Below are 21,991 nucleotides of genomic sequence, written 5' to 3' on the forward strand. Positions count from 1 at the left end.
TTAGTTTGAGGTGTTGCCTTAGTTTGAGGTGTTGCCTTATTTCGAGCAGTTGCCTTAGTTTGAGGGGTTGCCTTAGCTTGAGCGGTTGCCTTAGTTTGAGGGGTTGCCTTAGCTTGAGCGGTTGCCTTAGTTGGAGGTGTTGCCTTAGTTTGAGCGGTTGCCTTAGTTTGAGGTGTTGTCTTATTACGAGCAGTTGCCTTAGTTTGAGGTGTTGCCTTATTACGAGCAGTTGCCTTAGTTTGAGGGGTTGCCTTAGCTTGAGCGGTTGTCTTAGTTTGAGGTGTTGCCTTAGTTTGAGGGGCTGCCTTAGTTTGAGGGGTTGCCTTAGCTTGAGCTGTTGTCTTAGTTTGAGGTGTTGCCTTAGTTTGAGAGTCTGCCTTAGTTAGAGCGGTTGCCTTATTTTGAGCGGTTGCCTTATTTTGAGCTATTGCCTCAGTTTGAGGGGTTGCCTTAGTTTGAGGGGCTGCCATAGTTTGAGCGGTTGCCTTAGTTTGAGAGTCTGCCTTAGGTTGAGCGGTTGCCTGAGTTGGAGCGGTTGTCTTAGTTTGAGGTGTTGCCTTAGTTTGAGGGGCTGCTTTAGTTTGAGCTGTTGCCTAAGTTTGAGCGGCTGCCTTAGTTTGAGGGGTTGCCTTTGTTTGAGGGGCTGCCTTTGTTTGAGGGGCTGCCTTAGTTTGAGCGGTTGCCTTAGTTTGAGGGGATGCCTTAGTTTGAGGGGTTGCCCGAGTTTGAGGGGTTGCCTTAGTTTGAGCGGTTGCCTTAGTTTGAGGAGTTGCCTGAGTTTCAGCGGTTGCCTTCCTTTGATCGGTTGCCTTAGTTTGAGCGGTTGCCTTAGCTTGAGCGGTTGCCTTAGTTTGAGGGGTTGCTTTAGCTTGAGCGGTTGCCTTAGTTCGAGGGGTTGCTTTAGTTTGAGTGGTTGCCTTAGATTGAGGGGCTGCCATAGTTTGAGGGGTTCCCTTATTTTGAGGGGTTGCCTTAGTTTGAGCGGCTTCCTTAGTTTGAGCGTTTACATTAGTTTGAGGTGTTGCCTTAGTTTGAGCGGTTGCCTTCGTTCGAGCGGTTGCCTTAGTTTGAGGTGTTGCCTTAGTTTGAGAGGTTGCCTCAGTTTGAGCGGTTGCCTTAGTTTGAGGTGTTGCCTTAGTTTGAGCGGTTGCCTTTGTTTGAGGTGTTGCCTTAGTTTAAGGGGTTGCCTTTGTTTGAGAGTCTGCCTTAGTTTGAGGGGTTGCCTTATTTTGAGGGGTTGCCTTAGTTTGAGTGGTTGCCTTAGTTTGAGCGGTTGCCTTATTTCGAGCGGTTGCCTTAGTTTGAGGTGTTGCCTTAGTTGGAGCGGTTGCCTTAGTTTGAGCTATTGCCTTAGTTTGAGGTGTTGACTTAGTTTGAGCTATTGCCTTAGTTTGAGGTGTTGCCTTAGTTTGAGGGGTTGCCTTAGTTTGAGAGTCTGCCTTATTTTGAGCGGTTGCCTTATTTTGAGCGGTTGCCTTATTTTGAGCTATTGCCTTAGTTTGACGGGTTGCCTTAGTTTGAGGGGCTGCCTTAGTCTGAAGGGTTGCCTTAGTTAGAGCGGTTGTCTTAGTTTGATAGTCTGCCTTAGTATGAGCGGTTTCCTTAGTTTGAGCGGCTGCCTTAGTTTGAGCGGTTGCCTTAGTTTGAGAGTCTGCCTTAATTTGAGCGGTTGCCTTAGTTAGAGCGGTTGTCTTAGTTTGAGGTGTTGCGTTAGTTTGAGGGGCTGCTTTAGTTTGAGCTGTTGCCTTAGTGTGAGCGGTTGCCTTCGTTAGAGCAGTTGCCTTAGTTTGAGGGGTTGCCTTAGCTTGAGCGGTTGCCTTAGTTTGAGGTGTTGCCTTAGTTTGAGTGGTTGCCTTAGTTTGAGCGGCTGCCTTAGTTTGAGCGGTTGCCTTAGTTTGAGAGTCTGCCTTAGTTTGAGGGGTTGCCTTAGCTTGAGCGGTTGCCTTAGTTTGAGGTGTTGCCTTAGTTTGAGTGGTTGCCTTAGTTTGAGCGGCTGCCTTCGTTAGAGCAGTTGCCTTAGTTTGAGGTGTTGCCTTAGCTTGAGCGGTTGCCTTAGTTGGAGGTGTTGCCTTAGTTTGAGCGGTTGCCTTAGTTTGAGCTATTGCCTTAGTTTGAGGTGTTGCCTTATTACGAGCAGTTGCCTGAGTTTGAGGGGTTGCCTTAGCTTGAGCGGTTGTCTTAGTTTGAGGTGTTGCCTTAGTTTGAGGGGCTGCCTTAGTTTGAGGGGTTGCCTTAGCTTGAGCGGTTGTCTTAGTTTGAGGTGTTGCCTTAGTTTGAGGGGCTGCCTTAGTTTGAGCGGTTGCCTTAGTTTGAGGTGTTGCCTTAGTTTGAGAGTCTGCCTTAGTTTGAGCGGTTGCCTTATTTTGAGCGGTTGCCTTATTTTGAGCTATTGCCTCAGTTTGAGGGGTTGCCTTAGTTTGAGGGGCTGCCTTAGTTTGAGCGGTTGCCTTAGTTTGAGAGTCTGCCTTAGGTTGAGAGGTTGCCTGAGCTGGAGCGGTTGTCTTAGTTTGAGGTGTTGCCTTAGTTTGAGGGGCTGCTTTAGTTTGAGCTGTTGCCTTAGTTTGAGCGGTTGCCTTCGTTAGACCGGTTGCCTTAGTTTGAGGGGTTGCCTTAGTTTGAGGGGTTGCCTTAGTTTGAAGGGTTGCCTTAGTTTGTGCAGCTGCCTGAGTTTGAGCGGCTGCCTAAGTTTGAGCGGCTGCCTTAGTTTGAGGGGTTGCCTTTGTTTGAGGGGCTGCCTTTGTTTGAGGGGCTGCCTTAGTTTGAGCGGTTGCCTTAGTTTGAGGGGATGCCTTAGTTTGAGGGGTTGCCCGAGTTTGAGGGGTTGCCTTAGTTTGAGCGGTTGCCTTAGTTTGACGAGTTGCCTGAGTTTCAGGGGTTGCCTTCCTTTGATCGGTTGCCTTAGTTTGAGCGGTTGCCTTAGCTTGAGCGGTTGCCTTAGTTTGAGGGGTTGCTTTAGCTTGAGCGGTTGCCTTAGTTCGAGGGGTTGCTTTAGTTTGAGTGGTTGCCTTAGATTGAGGGGCTGCCATAGTTTGAGGGGTTCCCTTATTTTGAGGGGTTGCCTTAGTTTGAGCGGCTTCCTTAGTTTGAGCGTTTACCTTAGTTTGAGGTGTTGCCTTAGTTTGAGCGGTTGCCTTCGTTCGAGCGGTTGCCTTAGTTTGAGGTGTTGCCTTAGTTTGAGAGGTTGCCTCAGTTTGAGCGGTTGCCTTAGTTTGAGGTGTTGCCTTAGTTTGAGCGGTTGCCTTTGTTTGAGGTGTTGCCTTAGTTTAAGGGGTTGCCTTTGTTTGAGAGTCTGCCTTAGTTTGAGGGGTTGCCTTAGTTTGAGGGGTTGCCTTAGTTTGAGCGGTTGCCTTAGTTTGAGCGGTTGCCTTATTTCGAGCGGTTGCCTTAGTTTGAGGTGTTGCCTTAGTTGGAGCGGTTGCCTTAGTTTGAGCTATTGCCTTAGTTTGAGCTATTGCCTTAGTTTGAGGTGTTGCCTTATTTCGAGCAGTTGCCTTAGTTTGAGGGGTTGCCTTCTCTTGAGCGGTTGCCTTAGTTTGAGGTGTTGCCTTAGTTTGAGGTGTTGCCTTATTTCGAGCAGTTGCCTTAGTTTGAGGGGTTGCCTTAGCTTGAGCGGTTGCCTTAGTTTGAGGGGTTGCCTTAGCTTGAGCGGTTGCCTTAGTTGGAGGTGTTGCCTTAGTTTGAGCGGTTGCCTTAGTTTGAGGTGTTGTCTTATTACGAGCAGTTGCCTTAGTTTGAGGTGTTGCCTTATTACGAGCAGTTGCCTTAGTTTGAGGGGTTGCCTTAGCTTGAGCGGTTGTCTTAGTTTGAGGTGTTGCCTTAGTTTGAGGGGCTGCCTTAGTTTGAGGGGTTGCCTTAGCTTGAGCTGTTGTCTTAGTTTGAGGTGTTGCCTTAGTTTGAGAGTCTGCCTTAGTTAGAGCGGTTGCCTTATTTTGAGCGGTTGCCTTATTTTGAGCTATTGCCTCAGTTTGAGGGGTTGCCTTAGTTTGAGGGGCTGCCATAGTTTGAGCGGTTGCCTTAGTTTGAGAGTCTGCCTTAGGTTGAGCGGTTGCCTGAGTTGGAGCGGTTGTCTTAGTTTGAGGTGTTGCCTTAGTTTGAGGGGCTGCTTTAGTTTGAGCTGTTGCCTAAGTTTGAGCGGCTGCCTTAGTTTGAGGGGTTGCCTTTGTTTGAGGGGCTGCCTTTGTTTGAGGGGCTGCCTTAGTTTGAGCGGTTGCCTTAGTTTGAGGGGATGCCTTAGTTTGAGGGGTTGCCCGAGTTTGAGGGGTTGCCTTAGTTTGAGCGGTTGCCTTAGTTTGAGGAGTTGCCTGAGTTTCAGCGGTTGCCTTCCTTTGATCGGTTGCCTTAGTTTGAGCGGTTGCCTTAGTTTGAGGGGTTGCTTTAGCTTGAGCGGTTGCCTTAGTTCGAGGGGTTGCTTTAGTTTGAGTGGTTGCCTTAGATTGAGGGGCTGCCATAGTTTGAGGGGTTCCCTTATTTTGAGGGGTTGCCTTAGTTTGAGCGGCTTCCTTAGTTTGAGCGTTTACATTAGTTTGAGGTGTTGCCTTAGTTTGAGCGGTTGCCTTCGTTCGAGCGGTTGCCTTAGTTTGAGGTGTTGCCTTAGTTTGAGAGGTTGCCTCAGTTTGAGCGGTTGCCTTAGTTTGAGGTGTTGCCTTAGTTTGAGCGGTTGCCTTTGTTTGAGGTGTTGCCTTAGTTTAAGGGGTTGCCTTTGTTTGAGAGTCTGCCTTAGTTTGAGGGGTTGCCTTATTTTGAGGGGTTGCCTTAGTTTGAGTGGTTGCCTTAGTTTGAGCGGTTGCCTTATTTCGAGCGGTTGCCTTAGTTTGAGGTGTTGCCTTAGTTGGAGCGGTTGCCTTAGTTTGAGCTATTGCCTTAGTTTGAGGTGTTGACTTAGTTTGAGCTATTGCCTTAGTTTGAGGTGTTGCCTTAGTTTGAGGGGTTGCCTTAGTTTGAGAGTCTGCCTTATTTTGAGCGGTTGCCTTATTTTGAGCGGTTGCCTTATTTTGAGCTATTGCCTTAGTTTGACGGGTTGCCTTAGTTTGAGGGGCTGCCTTAGTCTGAAGGGTTGCCTTAGTTAGAGCGGTTGTCTTAGTTTGATAGTCTGCCTTAGTATGAGCGGTTTCCTTAGTTTGAGCGGCTGCCTTAGTTTGAGCGGTTGCCTTAGTTTGAGAGTCTGCCTTAATTTGAGCGGTTGCCTTAGTTAGAGCGGTTGTCTTAGTTTGAGGTGTTGCGTTAGTTTGAGGGGCTGCTTTAGTTTGAGCTGTTGCCTTAGTGTGAGCGGTTGCCTTCGTTAGAGCAGTTGCCTTAGTTTGAGGTGTTGCCTTAGTTTGAGGTGTTGCCTTAGTTTGAGGTGTTGCCTTAGTTTGAGGTGTTGCCTTAGTTTGAGGTGTTGCCTTATTTCGAGCAGTTGCCTTAGTTTGAGGGGTTGCCTTAGCTTGAGCGGTTGCCTTAGTTGGAGGTGTTGCCTTAGTTTGAGCGGTTGCCTTAGTTTGAGCTATTGCCTTAGTTTGAGGTGTTGCCTTATTACGAGCAGTTGCCTGAGTTTGAGGGGTTGCCTTAGCTTGAGCGGTTGTCTTAGTTTGAGGTGTTGCCTTAGTTTGAGGGGCTGCCTTAGTTTGAGCGGTTGCCTTAGTTTGAGGTGTTGCCTTAGTTTGAGAGTCTGCCTTAGTTTGAGCGGTTGCCTTATTTTGAGCGGTTGCCTTATTTTGAGCTATTGCCTCAGTTTGAGGGGTTGCCTTAGTTTGAGGGGCTGCCTTAGTTTGAGCGGTTGCCTTAGTTTGAGAGTCTGCCTTAGGTTGAGAGGTTGCCTGAGCTGGAGCGGTTGTCTTAGTTTGAGGTGTTGCCTTAGTTTGAGGGGCTGCTTTAGTTTGAGCTGTTGCCTTAGTTTGAGCGGTTGCCTTCGTTAGACCGGTTGCCTTAGTTTGAGGGGTTGCCTTAGTTTGAGGGGTTGCCTTAGTTTGAAGGGTTGCCTTAGTTTGTGCAGCTGCCTGAGTTTGAGCGGCTGCCTAAGTTTGAGCGGCTGCCTTAGTTTGAGGGGTTGCCTTTGTTTGAGGGGCTGCCTTTGTTTGAGGGGCTGCCTTAGTTTGAGCGGTTGCCTTAGTTTGAGGGGATGCCTTAGTTTGAGGGGTTGCCCGAGTTTGAGGGGTTGCCTTAGTTTGAGCGGTTGCCTTAGTTTGACGAGTTGCCTGAGTTTCAGGGGTTGCCTTCCTTTGATCGGTTGCCTTAGTTTGAGCGGTTGCCTTAGCTTGAGCGGTTGCCTTAGTTTGAGGGGTTGCTTTAGCTTGAGCGGTTGCCTTAGTTCGAGGGGTTGCTTTAGTTTGAGTGGTTGCCTTAGATTGAGGGGCTGCCATAGTTTGAGGGGTTCCCTTATTTTGAGGGGTTGCCTTAGTTTGAGCGGCTTCCTTAGTTTGAGCGTTTACCTTAGTTTGAGGTGTTGCCTTAGTTTGAGCGGTTGCCTTCGTTCGAGCGGTTGCCTTAGTTTGAGGTGTTGCCTTAGTTTGAGAGGTTGCCTCAGTTTGAGCGGTTGCCTTAGTTTGAGGTGTTGCCTTAGTTTGAGCGGTTGCCTTTGTTTGAGGTGTTGCCTTAGTTTAAGGGGTTGCCTTTGTTTGAGAGTCTGCCTTAGTTTGAGGGGTTGCCTTAGTTTGAGGGGTTGCCTTAGTTTGAGCGGTTGCCTTAGTTTGAGCGGTTGCCTTATTTCGAGCGGTTGCCTTAGTTTGAGGTGTTGCCTTAGTTGGAGCGGTTGCCTTAGTTTGAGCTATTGCCTTAGTTTGAGGTGTTGACTTAGTTTGAGCTATTGTCTTAGTTTGAGGTGTTGACTTAGTTTGAGCTATTGCCTTAGTTTGAGGTGTTGCCTTAGTTTGAGGGGTTGCCTTAGTTTGAGAGTCTGCCTTAGTTTGAGCGGTTGCCTTATTTTGAGCGGTTGCCTTATTTTGAGCTATTGCCTTAGTTTGACGGGTTGCCTTAGTTTGAGGGGCTGCCTTAGTCTGAAGGGTTGCCTTAGTTAGAGCGGTTGTCTTAGTTTGATAGTCTGCCTTAGTTTGAGCGGTTGCCTTCGTTAGAGCGGATGCCTTAGTTTGAGGTGTTGCCTTACTTTGAGCGGTTGCCTGAGTTTGAGGGGTTGCCATAGTTTGAGGGGTTCCCTTAGTTTGAGGAGTTGCCTTAGTCTGAGCGGCTGCCTTAGTTTGAGCGTTTACCTTAGTTTGAGGTGTTGCCTTAGTTTGAGCGGTTGCCTTAGTTCGAGCGGTTGCCTTAGTTTGATGTGTTGCCTGAGTTTGAGCGGTTGCCTCAGTTTGAGCGGTTGCCTTAGATGGAGCATTTGCCTTAAATTGAGCTATTGCCTTAGTTTGAGGTGTTGCCTTAGTTTGAGGGGCTGCCTTAGTTTGAGATGTTGCCTTAGTTTGAGAGTCTTGCTTAGTTTGAGCGGTTGCCTTATTTTGAGCGGTTGCCTTATTTTGAGCTATTGCCTTAGTTTGAGGGGTTGCCTTAGTTTGAGGGGCTGCCTTAGTTTGAGCGGTTGCCTTAGTTTGAGAGTCTGCCTCAGTTTGAGCGGTTGCCTTAGTTAGAGCGGTTTCTTAGTTTGAGGTGTTGCCTTAGTTTGAGGAGTTGCCTTAGTTTGAGGGGCTGCCATAGTTTGAGGCGTTCCCTTAGTTTGAGGGGTTGCCTTAGTTTGAGCGGCTGCCTTAGTTTGAGCGTTTACCTTAGTTTGAGGTGTTGCCTTAGTTTGAGCTGTTGCCTTAGTTCGAGCGGTTGCCTCAGTTTGAGGTGTTGCCTTAGTTTGAGCGGTTGCCTCTGTTTGAGCGGTTGCCATAGTTTGAGGTGTTGCCTTAGTTTGAGCGGTTGCCTTTGTTTGAGGTGTTGCCTTAGTTTAAGGGGTTGCCTTAGTTTGAGAGTCTGCCTTTGTTCGAGCGGTTGCCTTAGTTTGAGCGGTTGCCTTATTTCGAGCTGTTCCCTTAGTTTGAGGGGTTGCCTTAGTTTGAGCAGCTGCCTTAGTTTGAGCGTTTACCTTAGTTTGAGGTGCTGCCTTAGTTTGAGCGGTTGCCTTAGTTTGAGGTGTTGCCTTAGTTTTAGCGGTTGCCTCAGTTTGAGCGGTTGCCTTAGTTTGAGGTGTTGCCTTAGTTTGAGCGGTTGCCTTTGTTTGAGGTGTTGCCTTAGTTTAAGGGGTTGCCTTAGTTTGAGAGTCTGCCTTAATTCGAGCGGTTGCCTTAGTTTGAGGGGTTGCCTTAGTTTGAGCGGTTGCCTTAGTTTGAGCGGTTGCCTTATTTTGAGCGATTGCCTTCGTTTGAGGGGTTGCCTTAGTTTGAGCGGTTGCCTTAGTTTGAGAGTCTGCCTTAGTTTGAGCGGTTGCCTTAGTTAGAGTGGTTTCTTAGTTTGAGGTGTTGCCTTAGTTTGAGGGGTTGCCTTAGTTTGAGGGGCTGCCTTAGTTTGAGCGGTTGCCTTCATTTGAGAGTCTGCCTTAGTTTGAGCGGTTGCCTTAGTTAGAGCGGTTGCCTTAGTTTGAGGGGTTGCCTTAGTTTGAGGTGTTGCCTTAGGTTGAGGGGCTGCTTTAGTTTGATCTGTTGCCTTAGTTTGAGCGGTTGCCTTAGTTTGAGGGGTTGCCTTAGTTTGAGGTGTTGCCTTAGGTTGAGCGGTTGCCTTAGTTTGAGGGGTTGCCTTAGTTTGAGGGGTTGCCTTAGTTGGAGCGGCTGCCAAAGTTTGAGCGGCTGCCTAGGTTTGAGCGGCTGCCTTAGTTTGAGCGGCTGCCTTAGTTTGAGGGGTTGCCTTTGTTTGAGCGGCTGCCTTAGTTTGAGCGGTTGCCTAAGTTTGAGCGGCCGCCTTAGTTTGAGCGGCTGCCTTAGTTTGAGCGGTTGCCTAAGTTTGAGCGGCTGCCTGAGTTTGAGGGGTTGCCTTACTTTGAGCGGCTGCCTTAGTTTGAGCGGTTGCCTTAGTTTGAGCGGCTGCCTTAGTTTGAGCAGTTGCCTAAGTTTGAGCGGTTGCCTTAGTTTGAGGGGCTGCCTCAGTTTGAGGGGTTCCTTAGTTTGAGGGGTTGCCTGAGTTTGAGGGGTTGCCTCAGTTTGAGGGGTTGCCTTAGTTCGAGGGGTTGCCTTCCTTTGAGCAGTGGCCTTTGTTTGAGCGGCTGCCTTTGTTTGAGGGGTTGCCTTAGTTTGAGCGGTTGCCTTAGTTTGAGGGGATGCCTTAGTTTGAGGGGTTGCCTGAGTTGGAGGGGTTGCCTTAGTTTGAGTGGTTGCCTTAGTTTGAGGGGTTGCCTGAGATTGAGGGGTTGCCTTAGCTTGAGCGGTTGCCTTAGTTTGAGGGGTTGCTTTAGTTTGAGTGGTTGCCTTATTTTGAGCGTTTGCCTTAGTTTGAGGTGTTGCCTTAGTTTGAGCTGTTGCCTTAGTTCGAGCGGTTGCCTTAGTTTGAGGTGTTGCCTCAGTTTGAGCGGTTGCCTCAGTTTGAGCGGGTGCCTTAGTTTGAGCGGTTGCCTTATTTTGAGCGGTTGCCTTTGTTTGAGGTGTTGCCTTAGTTTGAGGGGTTGCCTTAGTTTGAGAGTCTGCCTTAGTTCGAGCGGTTGCCTTAGTTTCAGGGGTTGCCTTAGTTTGAGCGGTTGCCTTAGTTTGAGCGGTTGCCTTATTTCGACCGGTGCCCTTAGTTTGAGGTGTTGCCTTAGTTTGAGCTATTGCCTTAGTTTGAGGTGTTGCCTTATTTCGAGCAGTTGCCTTAGTTTGAGCGGTTGCCTTAGTTTGAGGTGTTGCCTTAGTTTGAGGGGTTGCCTTAGTTTGAGCGGTTGCCTTAGTTTGAGCGGTTGCCTTATTTCGAGCAGTTGCCTTAGTTTGAGGTGTTGCCTTAGTTTGATGTGTTGCCTTAGTTTGAGGGGCTGCCTTAGTTTGAACGGTTGCCTTAGTTTGAGAGTCTGCCTTAGTTTGAGCGGTTGCCTTATTTTGAGCGGTTGCCTTATTTTGAGCTATTGCCTTAGTTTGAGGGGTTGCCTTAGTTTGAGGGGCTGCCTTAGTTAGAGCGGTTGTCTTAGTTTGAGGTGTTGCCTTAGTTTGTGGGGCTGCTTTAGTTTGAGCTGTTGCCTTAGTTTGAGCGGTTGCCTTAGTTAGAGTGGTTGCCTTAGTTTGAGGTGTTGCCTTAGTTTGAGGGGTTGCCTTAGTTTGAGGGGTAGCCTTAGTTTGAGGGGATGCCTTAGTTTGAGCGGCTACCTGAGTTTGAGCGGCTACCTAAGTTTGAGCGGCTGCCTTAGTTTGAGGGGTTGCCTTCCTTTGAGCAGTTGCCTTTGTTTGAGCGGCTGCCTTTGTTTGAGGGGCTGCCTTAGTTTGAGCGGTTGCCTTAGTTTGAGGGGATGCCTTAGTTTGAGGGGTTGCCTGAGTTTGAGGGGTTGCCTTAGTTTGAGCGGTTGCCTTAGTTTGAGGAGTTGCCTGAGTTTCAGGGATTGCCTTCCTTTGAGCGGTTGCCTTAGTTTGAGGGTTTGCCTTAGCTTGAGCGGTTGCCTTAGTTTGAGGGGTTGCCTTAGCTTGAGCGGTTGCCTCAGATTGAGGGGTTGCTTTAGTTTGAGGGGTTGCCTTAGATTGAGGGGCTGCCATAGTTTGAGGGGTTCCCTTAGTTTGAGCGGTTGCCTTAGTTTGAGCGGCTGCCTTAGTTTGAGCGTTTACCTTAGTTTGAGGTGTTGCCTTAGTTTGAGCGGTTGCCTTAGTTTGAGCAGTTGCCTTAGTTTGAGGTGTTGCCTCAGTTTGAGCGGTTGCCTCAGTTTGAGCGGTTGCCTTAGTTTGAGCGGTTGCCTTTGTTTGAGGTGTTGCCTTAGTTTAAGGGGTTGCCTTAGTTTGAGAGTCTGCCTTAAGTTGAGCGGTTGCCTTAGTTAGAGCGGTTGTCTTAGTTTGAGGTGTTGCCTTAGTTTGAGGGGCTGCTTTAGTTTGAGCTGTTGCCTTAGTTTGAGCGGTTGCCTTAGTTAGAGCGGTTGCCTTAGTTTGAGGTGTTGCCTTAGTTTGAGGGGTTGCCTTAGTTTGAGGGGTAGCCTTAGATTGAGGGGTTGCCTTAGTTTGAGCGGCTGCCTGAGTTTGAGCGGCTGCCTAAGTTTGAGCGGCTGCTTTTGTTTGAGGGGCTGCCTTAGTTTGAGCGGTTGCCTTAGTTTGAGGGGATGCCTTAGTTTGAGGGGTTGCCTGAGTTTGAGGGGATGCCTTAGTTTGAGGGGTTGCCTGAGTTTCAGGGATTGCCTTCCTTTGAGCGGTTGCCTTAGTTTGAGGGTTTGCCTTAGCTTGAGCGGTTGCCTTAGTTTGAGGGATTGCCTTCCTTTGAGCGGTTGCCTTAGCTTGAGCGGTTGCCTTAGTTTGAGGGGATGCCTTAGTTTGAGGGGTTGCCTGAGTTTCAGGGATTGCCTTCCTTTGAGCGGTTGCCTTAGCTTGAGCGGTTGCCTTAGTTTGAGGGGTTGCCTTAGCTTGAGCGGTTGCCTCAGATTGAGGGGTTGCTTTAGTTTGAGTGGTTGCCTTAGATTGAGGGGCTGCCATAGTTTGAGGGGTTCCCTTAGTTTGAGCGGTTGCCTTAGTTTGAGCGGCTGCCTTAGTTTGAGCGTTTACCTTAGTTTGAGGTGTTGCCTTAGTTTGAGCGGTTGCCTTAGTTTGAGCAGTTGCCTTAGTTTGAGGTGTTGCCTCAGTTTGAGCGGTTGCCTCAGTTTGAGCGGTTGCCTTAGTTTGAGCGGTTGCCTTTGTTTGAGGTGTTGCCTTAGTTTAAGGGGTTGCCTTAGTTTGAGAGTCTGCCTTAAGTTGAGCGGTTGCCATAGTTAGAGCGGTTGTCTTAGTTTGAGGTGTTGCCTTAGTTTGAGGGGCTGCTTTAGTTTGAGCTGTTGCCTTAGTTTGAGCGGTTGCCTTAGTTAGAGCGGTTGCCTTAGTTTGAGGTGTTGCCTTAGTTTGAGGGGTTGCCTTAGTTTGAGGGGTTTCCTTAGTTTGAGCGGCTGCCTGAGTTTGAGCGGCTGCCTGAGTTTGAGCGGCTGCTTTAGTTTGAGGGGTTGCCTTCCTTTGAGCAGTTGCCTTTGTTTGAGCGGCTGCCTTTGTTTGAGGGGCTGCCTTAGTTTGAGCGGTTGCCTTAGTTTGAGGGGATGCCTTAGTTTGAGGGGTTGCCTGAGTTTGAGGGGCTGCCTTAGTTTGAGCGGTTGCCTTAGTTTGAGGGGATGCCTTAGTTTGAGGGGTTGCCTGAGTTTGAGGGGTTGCCTTCCTTTGAGCGGTTGCCTTAGTTTGAGGGGTTGCCTTAGCTTGAGCGGTTGCCTTAGTTTGAGGGGTTGCCTTAGCTTGAGCGGTTGCCTTAGATTGAGGGGTTGCTTTAGTTTAAGTGGTTGCCTTAGATTGAGGGGCTGCCATAGTTTGAGGGGTTCCCTTAGTTTGAGGGGTTGCCTTAGTTTGAGCGGCTGCCTTAATTTGAGCGTTTACCTTAGTTTGAGGTGTTGCCTTAGTTTGAGCGGTTGCCTTAGTTCGAGCAGTTGCCTTAGTTTGAGGTGTTGCCTCAGTTTGAGTGGTTGCCTCAGTTTGAGCGGTTGCCTTAGTTTGAGCGGTTGCCTTTGTTTGAGGTGTTGCCTTAGTTTAAGGGGTTGCCTTAGTTTGAGAGTCTGCCTTAGTTCGAGCGGTTGCCTTAGTTTGAGGGGTTGCCTTAGTTTGAGCGGTTGCCTCAGTTTGAGCGGTTGCCTTATTTCGAGCGGTTGCCTTAGTTTGAGGTGTTGCCTCAGTTTGAGCGGTTGCCTCAGTTTGAGCGGTTGCCTTAGTTTGAGCGGTTGCCTTAGTTTGAGCGGTTGCCTTATTTCGAGCGGTTGCCTTAGTTTGACCTATTGCCTTAGTTTGAGGTGTTCCCTTATTTCGAGCAGTTGCCTTAGTTTGAGCGGTTGACTTAGTTTGAGGGGCTGCCTTAGTTTGAGGGGCTGCCTTAGTTTGAGCGGTTGCCTTAGTTTGAGAGTCTGCCTTAGTTTGAGCGGTTGCCTTATTTTAAGCGGTTGCCTTATTTTGAGCTATTGCCTTAGTTTGAGGGGTTGCCTTAGTTTGAGGCGCTGCCTTAGTTTGAGCGGTTGCCTTAGTTTGAGAGTCTGCCTTAGTTTGAGCGGTTGCCTTAGTTAGAGCGGTTTCTTAGTTTGAGGTGTTGCCTTAGTTTGAGGGGTTGCCTTAGTTTGAGGGGTTGCCTTAGTTTGAGCGGTTGCCTTAGTTTGAGAGTCTGCCTTACTTTGAGCGGTTGCCTTAGTTACAGCGGTTGTCTTAGTTTGAGGTGTTGCCTTAGTTTGAGGGGCTGCTTTAGTTTGAGCTGTTGCCTTAGTTTGAGCGGTTGCCTTAGTTAGAGCGGTTGCCTTAGTTTGAGGTGTTGCCTTAGTTTGAGGGGTTGCCTTAGTTTGAGGGGTTGCTTTAGTTTGAGGGGTTGCCTTAGTTGGAGCAGCTGCCTGAGTTTAAGCGGCTGTTTAAGTTTGAGCGGCTGCCTTAGTTTGAGCGGCTGCCTTAGTTTGAGGTGTTGCCTTAGTTTGAGCGGCTGACTTAGTTTGAGCGGTTGCCTAAGTTTGAGCGGCCGCCTTAGTTTGAGCGGCTGCCTTAGTTTGAGCGGTTGCCTAAGTTTGAGCGGCTGCCTGAGTTTGAGGGGTTGCCTTAGTTTGAGCGGCTGCCTTAGTTTGAGCGGTTGCCTTAGTTTGAGCGGCTGCCTTAGCTTGAGCGGTTGCCTAAGTTTGAGCGGCCGCCATAGTTTGAGCGGTTGCCTTAGTTTGAGGGGATGCCTTAGTTTGAGGGGATGCCTTAGTTTGAGCGGTTGCCTTAGTTTGAGGGGCTGCCTTAGTTTGAGGGGTTCCTTTGCTTGAGGGGTTGCTTTAGTTTGAGCGGCTGCCTCAGTTTGAGCGTTTACCTTAGTTTGAGGTGTTGCCTTAGTTTGAGCGTTTCCCTTAGTTCGAGCGGTTGCCTTAGATTGAGCGGTTGTCTCAGTTTGAGCGGTTGCCTTAGTTTGAGCGGTTGTCTCAGTTTGAGCGGTTGCCTTTGTTTGATGTGTTGCCTTAGTTTGAGGGGTTGCCTTATTTTGAGCGGTTGCCTTATTTCGACCGGTTGCCTTAGTTTGAGCTATTGCCTTAGTTTGAGAGTCTGCCTCAGGTTGAGCGGTTGCCTTAGTTTGAGGTGTTGCCTTAGTTTGAGCGGTTGCCTTAGTTCGAGCAGTTGCCTTAGTTTGAGGTGTTGCCTCAGTTTGAGCGGTTGCCTCAGTTTGAGCGGTTGCCTTAGTTTGAGCGGTTGCCTTTGTTTGAGGTGTTGCCTTAGTTTAAGGGGTTGCCTTAGTTTGAGAGTCTGCCATAGTTCGAGCGGTTGCCTTAGTTTGAGGGGTTGCCTTATTTCGAGCGGTTGCCTTAGTTTGAGGTGTTGCCTTAGTTTGAGCTATTGCCTTAGTTTGAGGTGTTGCCTTATTTCGAGCAGTTGCCTTAGTTTGAGCGGTTGACTTAGTTTGAGCGGCTGCCTTAGTTTGAGCAGTTGCCTAAGTCTGAGCGGTTGCCTTAGTTTGAGGGGCTGCCTTAGTTTGAGGGGTTCCTTAGTTTGAGGGGTTGCCTGAGTTTGAGGGGTTGCCTCAGTTTGAGGGGTTGCCTTAGTTCGAGGGGTTGCCTTCCTTTGAGCAGTGGACTTTGTTTGAGCGGCTGCCTTTGTTTGAGGGGTTGCCTTAGTTTGAGCGGTTGCCTTAGTTTGAGGGGATGCCTTAGTTTGAGGGGTTGCCTGAGTTGGAGGGGTTGCCTTAGTTTGAGCGGTTGCCTTCGTTTGAGGGGTTGCCTGAGATTGAGGGATTGCCTTAGCTTGAGCGGTTGCCTTAGTTTGAGGGGTTGCTTTAGTTTGAGTGGTTGCCTTAGATTGAGGGGCTGCCATAGTTAGAGGGGTTCCCTTAGTTTGAGGGGTTGCCTTAGTTTGTGCGGATGCCTTAGTTTGAGGGGTTGCCTTAGTTTGAGAGTCAGCCTTATTTTGAGCGTTTGCCTTAGTTTGAGGTGTTGCCTTAGTTTGAGGTGTTGCCTTAGTTTAAGGGGTTGCCTTAGTTTGAGGTGTTGCCTTAGTTTGAGCGGTTGCCTCAGTTTGAGCGGTTGCCTTAGTTTGAGCGGTTGACTTAGTTTGAGCGGTTGACTTTGTTTGAGGTGTTGCCTTAGTTTGAGGGGTTGCCTTAGTTTGAGAGTCTGCCTTAGTTCGAGCGGTTGCCTTAGTTTGAGGGGTTGCCTTAGTTTGAGCGGTTGCCTTAGTTTGAGCGGTTGCCTTATTTCGACCGGTGCCCTTAGTTTGAGGTGTTGCCTTAGTTTGAGCGGTTGCCTTAGTTTCAGCTATTGCCTTAGTTTGAGGTCTTGCCTTAGTTTGAGCGGTTGCCTTAGTTTGAGCGGTTGCCTTAGTTTGAGAGTCTGCCTTAGTTTGAGCCGTTGCCTTATTTTGAGCTATTGCCTTAGTTTGAGGGGTTGCCTTAGTTTGAGGGGCTGCTTTCGTTTGAGTGGTTGCCTTAGATTGAGGGGCTGCCATAGTTTGAGGGGTTCCCTGAGTTTGAGCGGCTGCCTAAGTTTGAGCGGCTGCCTTAGTTTGAGGGGTTGCCTTAGCTTGAGCGGTTGCCTTAGTTTGAGGGGTTGCCTTAGCTTGTGCAGTTGCCTCAGATTGAGGGGTTGCTTTAGTTTGAGTGGTTGCCTTAGATTGAGGGGCTGCCATAGTTTGAGGGGTTACCTTAGTTTGAGGGGTTGCCTTAGTTTGAGCGGCTGCCTTAGTTTGAGCGTTTACCTTAGTTTGAGGTGTTGCCTTAGTTTGAGCGGTTGCCTTAGTTTGAGCAGTTGCCTTAGTTTGAGGTGTTGCCTCAGTTTGAGCGGTTGCCTCAATTTGAGCGGTTGCCTTAGTTTGAGCGGTTGCCTTTGTTTCAGGTGTTGCCTTAGTTTAAGGGGTTGCCTTAGTTTGAGAGTCTGCCTTAAGTTGAGCGGTTGCCTTAGTCAGAGCGGTTGTCTTAGTTTGAGGTGTTGCCTTAGTTTGAGGGGCTGCTTTAGTTTGAGCTGTTGCCTTAGTTTGAGCGGTTGCCTTAGTTCGAGCGGTTGCCTTAGTTTGAGGTGTTGCCTTAGTTTGAGGGGTTGCCTTAGTTTGAGGGGTTGCCTTAGTTTGAGGGGTTGCCTTAGTTTGAGCGGCTGCCTGAGTTTGAGCGGCTGCCTAAGTTTGAGCGGCTGCTTTAGTTTGAGGGGTTGCCTTCCTTTGAGCAGTTGCCCTTGTTTGAGCGGCTGCCTTTGTTTGAGGGGCTGCCTTAGTTTGAGCGGTTGCCTAAGTTTGAGGGGATGCCTTAGTTTGAGGGGTTGCCTGAGTTTGAGGGGTTGCCTTAGTTTGAGCGGTTGCCTTAGTTTGAGGAGTTGCCTGAGTTTCAGGGGTTGCCTTCCTTTGAGCGGTTGCCTTAGTTTGAGGGGTTGCCTTAGCTTGAGCGGTTGCCTTAGTTTGAGGGGTTGCCTTAGCTTGAGCGGTTGCCTTAGATTGAGGGGTTGCTTTAGTTTGAGTGGTTGCCTTAGATTGAGGGGCTGCCATAGTTTGAGGGGTTCCCTTAGTTTGAGGGGTTGCCTTAGTTTGAGCGGCTGCCTTAGTTTGAGCGTTTACCTTAGTTCGAGCAGTTGCCTTAGTTTGAGGTGTTGCCTCAGTTTGAGCGGTTGCCTCAGTTTGAGCGGTTGCCTTAGTTTAAGGGGTTGCCTTAGTTTGAGAGTCTGCCTTAGTTCGAGCTGTTGCCTTAGTTTGAGGGGTTGCCTTAGTTTGAGCGGTTGCCTTATTTCGAGCGGTTGCCTTAGTTTGAGGTGTTGCCTTAGTTGGAGCGGTTGCCTTAGTTTGAGCGGTTGCCTTATTTTGAGCGGTTGACTTAGTTTGAGCTATTGCCTTAGTTTGAGGTGTTGCCTTAGTTTGAGGGGCTGCCTTAGTTTGAGCGGTTGCCTTATTTTGAGCGGTTGTCTTATTTTGAGCTATTGCCTTAGTTTGAGGGGTTGCCTTAGTTTGAGCGGTTGCCTTAGTTTGAGAGTCTGCCTCAGGTTGAGCGGTAGCCTTAGTTAGAGCGGTTGTCTTAGTTTGAGGTGTTGCCTTAGTTTGAGGGGCTGCTTTAGTTTGAGCTGTTGCCTTAGTTTGAGCGGTTGCCTTAGTTAAAGCGGTTGCCTTAGTTTGAGGTGTTGCCTTAGTTGGAGCGGTTGCCTTATTTCGAGCAGTTGCCTTAGTTTGAGGTGTTGCCTTAGTTTGAGGGGCTGCCTTAGTTTGAGCGGTTGCCTTAGTTTGAGAGTCTGCCTTAGTTTGAGCGGTTGCCTTATTTTGAGCGGTTGCCTTATTTTGAGCTATTGCCTTAGTTTGAGGGGTTGCCTTAGTTTGAGGCGCTGCCTTAGTTTGAGCGGTTGCCTTAGTTTGAGAGTCTGCCTTAGTTTGAGCGGTTGCCTTAGTTAGAGCGGTTTCTTAGTTTGAGGGGTTGCCTTAGTTTGAGGGGCTGCCTTAGTTTGAGAGTCTGCCTTACTTTGAGGGGTTGCCTTAGTTACAGCGGTTGTCTTAGTTTGAGGTGTTGCCTTAGTTTGAGGGGCTGCTTTTGTTTGAGCTGTTGCCTTAGTTTGAGCGGTTGCCTTAGTTAGAGCGGTTGCCTTAGTTTGAGGTGTTGCCTTAGTTTGAGGGGTTGCCTTAGTTTGAGGGGTTGCTTTAGTTTGAGGGGTTGCCTTAGTTGGAGCAGCTGCCTGAGTTTGAGCGGCTGCCTAAGTTTGAGCGGCTGCCTTAGTTTGAGCGGCTGCCTTAGTTTGAGGGGTTGCCTTAGTTTGAGCGGCTGACTTAGTTTGAGCGGTTGCCTAAGTTTGAGCGGCCGCCTTAGTTTGAGCGGCTGCCTTAGTTTGAGCGGTTGCCTAAGTTTGAGCGGCTGCCTGAGTTTGAGGGGTTGCCTTAGTTTGAGCGGCTGCCTTAGTTTGAGCGGTTGCCTTAGTTTGAGTGGCTGCCTTAGCTTGAGCGGTTGCCTAAGTTTGAGCGGCCGCCATAGTTTGATCGGTTGCCTTAGTTTGAGGGGCTGCCTTAGTTTGAGCGTTTACCTTAGTTTGAGGTGTTGCCTTAGTTTGAGCGGTTGCCTTAGTTTGAGCAGTTGCCTTAGTTTGAGGTGTTGCCTCAGTTTGAGCGGTTGCCTCAGTTTGAGCGGTTGCCTTAGTTTGAGCGGTTGCCTTTGTTTGAGGTGTTGCCTTAGTTTAAGGGGTTGCCTTAGTTTGAGAGTCTGCCTTAAGTTGAGCGGTTGCCTTAGTTAGAGCGGTTGTCTTAGTTTGAGGTGTTGCCTTAGTTTGAGGGGCTGCTTTAGTTTGAGCTGTTGCCTTAGTTTGAGCGGTTGCCTTAGTTAGAGCGGTTGCCTTAGTTTGAGGTGTTGCCTTAGTTTGAGGGGTTGCCTTAGTTTGAGGGGTAGCCTTAGTTTGAGGGGTTGCCTTAGTTTGAGCGGCTGCCTGAGTTTGAGCGGCTGCCTAAGTTTGAGCGGCTGCTTTAGTTTGAGGGGTTGCCTTCCTTTGAGCAGTTGCCTTTGTTTGAGCGGCTGCCTTTGTTTGAGGGGCTGCCTTAGTTTGAGCGGTTGCCTTAGTTTGAGGGGATGCCTTAGTTTGAGGGGTTGCCTGAGTTTGAGGGGTTGCCTTAGTTTGAGCGGTTGCCTTAGTTTGAGGAGTTGCCTGAGTTTCAGGGGTTTCCTTCCTTTGAGCGGTTGCCTTAGTTTGAGGGGTTGCCTTAGCTTGAGCGGTTGCCTTAGTTTGAGGGGTTGCCTTAGCTTGAGCGGTTGCCTTAGATTGAGGGGTTGCTTTAGTTTGAGTGGTTGCCTTAGATTGAGGGGCTGCCATAGTTTGAGGGGTTCCCTTAGTTTGAGGGGTTGCCTTAGTTAGAGCAGCTGCCTTAGTTTGAGCGTTTACCTTAGTTTGAGGTGTTGCCTTAGTTTGAGCGGTTGCCTTAGTTCGAGCAGTTGCCTTAGATTGAGGTGTTGCCTCAGTTTGAGCGGTTGCCTCAGTTTGAGCGGTTGCCTTAGTTTGAGCGGTTGCCTTTGTTTGAGGTGTTGCCTTAGTTTAAGGGGTTGCCTTAGTTTGAGAGTCTGCCTTAGTTCGAGCGGTTGCCTTAGTTTGAGGGGTTGCCTTAGTTTGAGCGGTTGCCTTAGTTTGAGCGGTTGCCTTATTTCGAGCGGTTGCCTTAATTTGAGGTGTTGCCTCAGTTTGAGCGGTTGCCTCAGTTTGAGCGGTTGCCTTAGTTTGAGCGGTTGCCTTTGTTTGAGGTGTTGCCTTAGTTTAAGGGGTTGCCTTAGTTTGAGACTCTGCCTTAGTTCGAGCGGTTGCCTTAGTTTGAGGGGTTGCCTTAGTTTGAGCGGTTGCCTTAGTTTGAGCGGTTGCCTTATTTCGAGCAGTTGCCTTAGTTTGAGCGGTTGACTTAGTTTGAGGGGCTGCCTTAGTTTGAGGGGCTGCCTTAGTTTGAGCGGTTGCCTTAGTTTGAGAGTCTGCCTTAGTTTGAGCGGTTGCCTTATTTTGAGCGGTTACCTTATTTTGAGCTATTGCCTTAGTTTGAGGGGTTGCCTTAGTTTGAGGCGCTGCCTTAGTTTGAGCGGTTGCCTTAGTTTGAGAGTCTGCCTTAGTTTGAGCGGTTGCCTTAGTTAGAGCGGTTTCTTAGTTTGAGGTGTTGACTTAGTTTGAGGGGTTGCCTTAGTTTGAGCGGTTGCCTTAGTTTGAGAGTCTGCCTTACTTTGAGCGGTTGCCTGAGTTACAGCGGTTGTCTTAGTTTGAGGTGTTGCCTTAGTTTGAGGGGCTGCTTTAGTTTGAGCTGTTGCCTTAGTTTGAGCGGTTGCCTTAGTTAGAGCGGTTGCCTTAGTTTGAGGTGTTGCCTTAGTTTGAGGGGTTGCCTTAGTTTGAGGGGTTGCTTTAGTTTGAGGGGTTGCCTTAGTTGGAGCAGCTGCCTGAGTTTGAGCGGCTGCCTAAGTTTGAGCGGCTGCCTTAGTTTGAGCGGCTGCCTTAGTTTGAGGGGTTGCCTTATTTTGAGCGGCTGACTTAGTTTGAGCGGTTGCCTAAGTTTGAGCGGCCGCCTTAGTTTGAGCGGCTGCCTCAGTTTGAGCGGTTGCCTAAGTTTGTGCGGCTGCCTGAGTTTGAGGGGTTGCCTTAGTTTGAGCGGCTGCCTTAGTTTGAGCGGTTGCCTTAGTTTGAGCGGCTGCCTTAGCTTGATCGGTTGCCTAAGTTTGAGCGGCCGCCATAGTTTGAGCGGTTGCCTTAGTTTGAGGGGATGCCTTAGTTTGAGGGGATGCCTTAGTTTGAGCGGTTGCCTTAGTTTGAGGGGCTGCCTTAGTTTGAGCGGCTGCCTCAGTTTGAGCGTTTCCCTTAGTTCGAGCGGTTGCCTTAGTTTGAGCGGTTGTCTCAGTTTGAGCGGTTGCCTTAGTTTGAGCGGTTGTCTCAGTTTGAGCGGTTGCCTTAGTTTGAGCGGTTGCCTTATTTCGAGCGGTTGCCTTAGTTTGAGCTATTGCCTTAGTTTGAGATTCTGCCTCAGGTTGAGCGGTTGCCTTAGTTTGAGGGGTTGCCTTAGTTTGAGTGGTTGCCTTAGTTTGAGGGGTTGCCTTAGTTTGAGCGGTTGCCTTAGTTTGAGCGGTGGCCTTATTTCGAGCGGTTGCCTTAGTTTGAGGTGTTGCCTTAGTTTAAGCTATTGCCTTAGTTTGAGGTGTTGCCTTATTTCGAGCAGTTGCCTTAGTTTGAGCGGTTGACTTAGTTTGAGCGGCTGCCTTAGTTTGAGCAGTTGCCTAAGTTTGAGCGGTTGCCTTAGTTTGAGGGGCTGCCTTAGTTTGAGGGGTTCCTTAGTTTGAGGGGTTGCCTGAGTTTGAGGGGTTGCCTCAGTTTGAGGGGTTGCCTTAGTTCGAGGGGTTGCCTTAGTTTGAGCGGTTGCCTTAGTTTGAGGGGATGCCTTAGTTTGAGGGGTTGCCTGAGTTGGAGGGGTTGCCTTAGTTTGAGCGGTTGCCTTATTTTGAGGGGCTGCCTTAGTTTGAGCGGTTGCCTTAGTTTGAGAGTCTGCCTTAGTTTGAGCAGTTGCCTAAGTTTGAGCAGTGGCCTTTGTTTGAGCGGCTGCCTTTGTTTGAGGGGTTGCCTTAGTTTGAGCGGTTGCCTTAGTTTGAGGGGATGCCTTAGTTTGAGGGGTTGCCTGAGTTGGAGGGGTTGCCTTAGTTTGAGCGGTTGCCTTAGTTTGAGGGGCTGCCTTAGTTTGAGCGGTTGCCTTAGTTTGAGAGTCTGCCTTAGTTTGAGCGGTTGCCTTATTTTGAGCGGTTGCCTTATTTTGAGCTATTGCCTTAGTTTGAGGGGTTGCCTTAGTTTGAGGCGCTGCCTTAGTTTGAGCGGTTGCCTTAGTTTGAGAGTCTGCCTTAGTTTGAGCGGTTGCCTTAGTTAGAGCGGTTTCTTAGTTTGAGGTGTTGCCTTAGTTTGAGGGGTTGCCTTAGTTTGAGGGGCTGCCTTAGTTTGAGAGTCTGCCTTACTTTGAGGGGTTGCCTTAGTTACAGCGGTTGTCTTAGTTTGAGGTGTTGCCTTAGTTTGAGGGGCTGCTTTTGTTTGAGCTGTTGCCTTAGTTTGAGCGGTTGCCTTAGTTAGAGCGGTTGCCTTAGTTTGAGGTGTTGCCTTAGTTTGAGGGGTTGCCTTAGTTTGAGGGGTTGCTTTAGTTTGAGGGGTTGCCTTAGTTGGAGCAACTGCCTGAGTTTGAGCGGCTGCCTAAGTTTGAGCGGCTGCCTTAGTTTGAGCGGCTGCCTTAGTTTGAGGGGTTGCCTTAGTTTGAGCGGCTGACTTAGTTTGAGCGGTTGCCTAAGTTTGAGCGGCCGCCTTAGTTTGAGCGGCTGCCTTAGTTTGAGCGGTTGCCTAAGTTTGAGCGGCTGCCTGAGTTTGAGGGGTTGCCTTAGTTTGAGCGGCTGCCTTAGTTTGAGCGGTTGCCTTAGTTTGAGTGGCTGCCTTAGCTTGAGCGGTTGCCTAAGTTTGAGCGGCCGCCATAGTTTGATCGGTTGCCTTAGTTTGAGGGGCTGCCTTAGTTTGAGCGTTTACCTTAGTTTGAGGTGTTGCCTTAGTTTGAGCGGTTGCCTTAGT

Source organism: Heterodontus francisci, chromosome 38 (assembly GCF_036365525.1).
Source record: "Heterodontus francisci isolate sHetFra1 chromosome 38, sHetFra1.hap1, whole genome shotgun sequence".
Lineage (NCBI taxonomy): Eukaryota > Metazoa > Chordata > Chondrichthyes > Heterodontiformes > Heterodontidae > Heterodontus > Heterodontus francisci.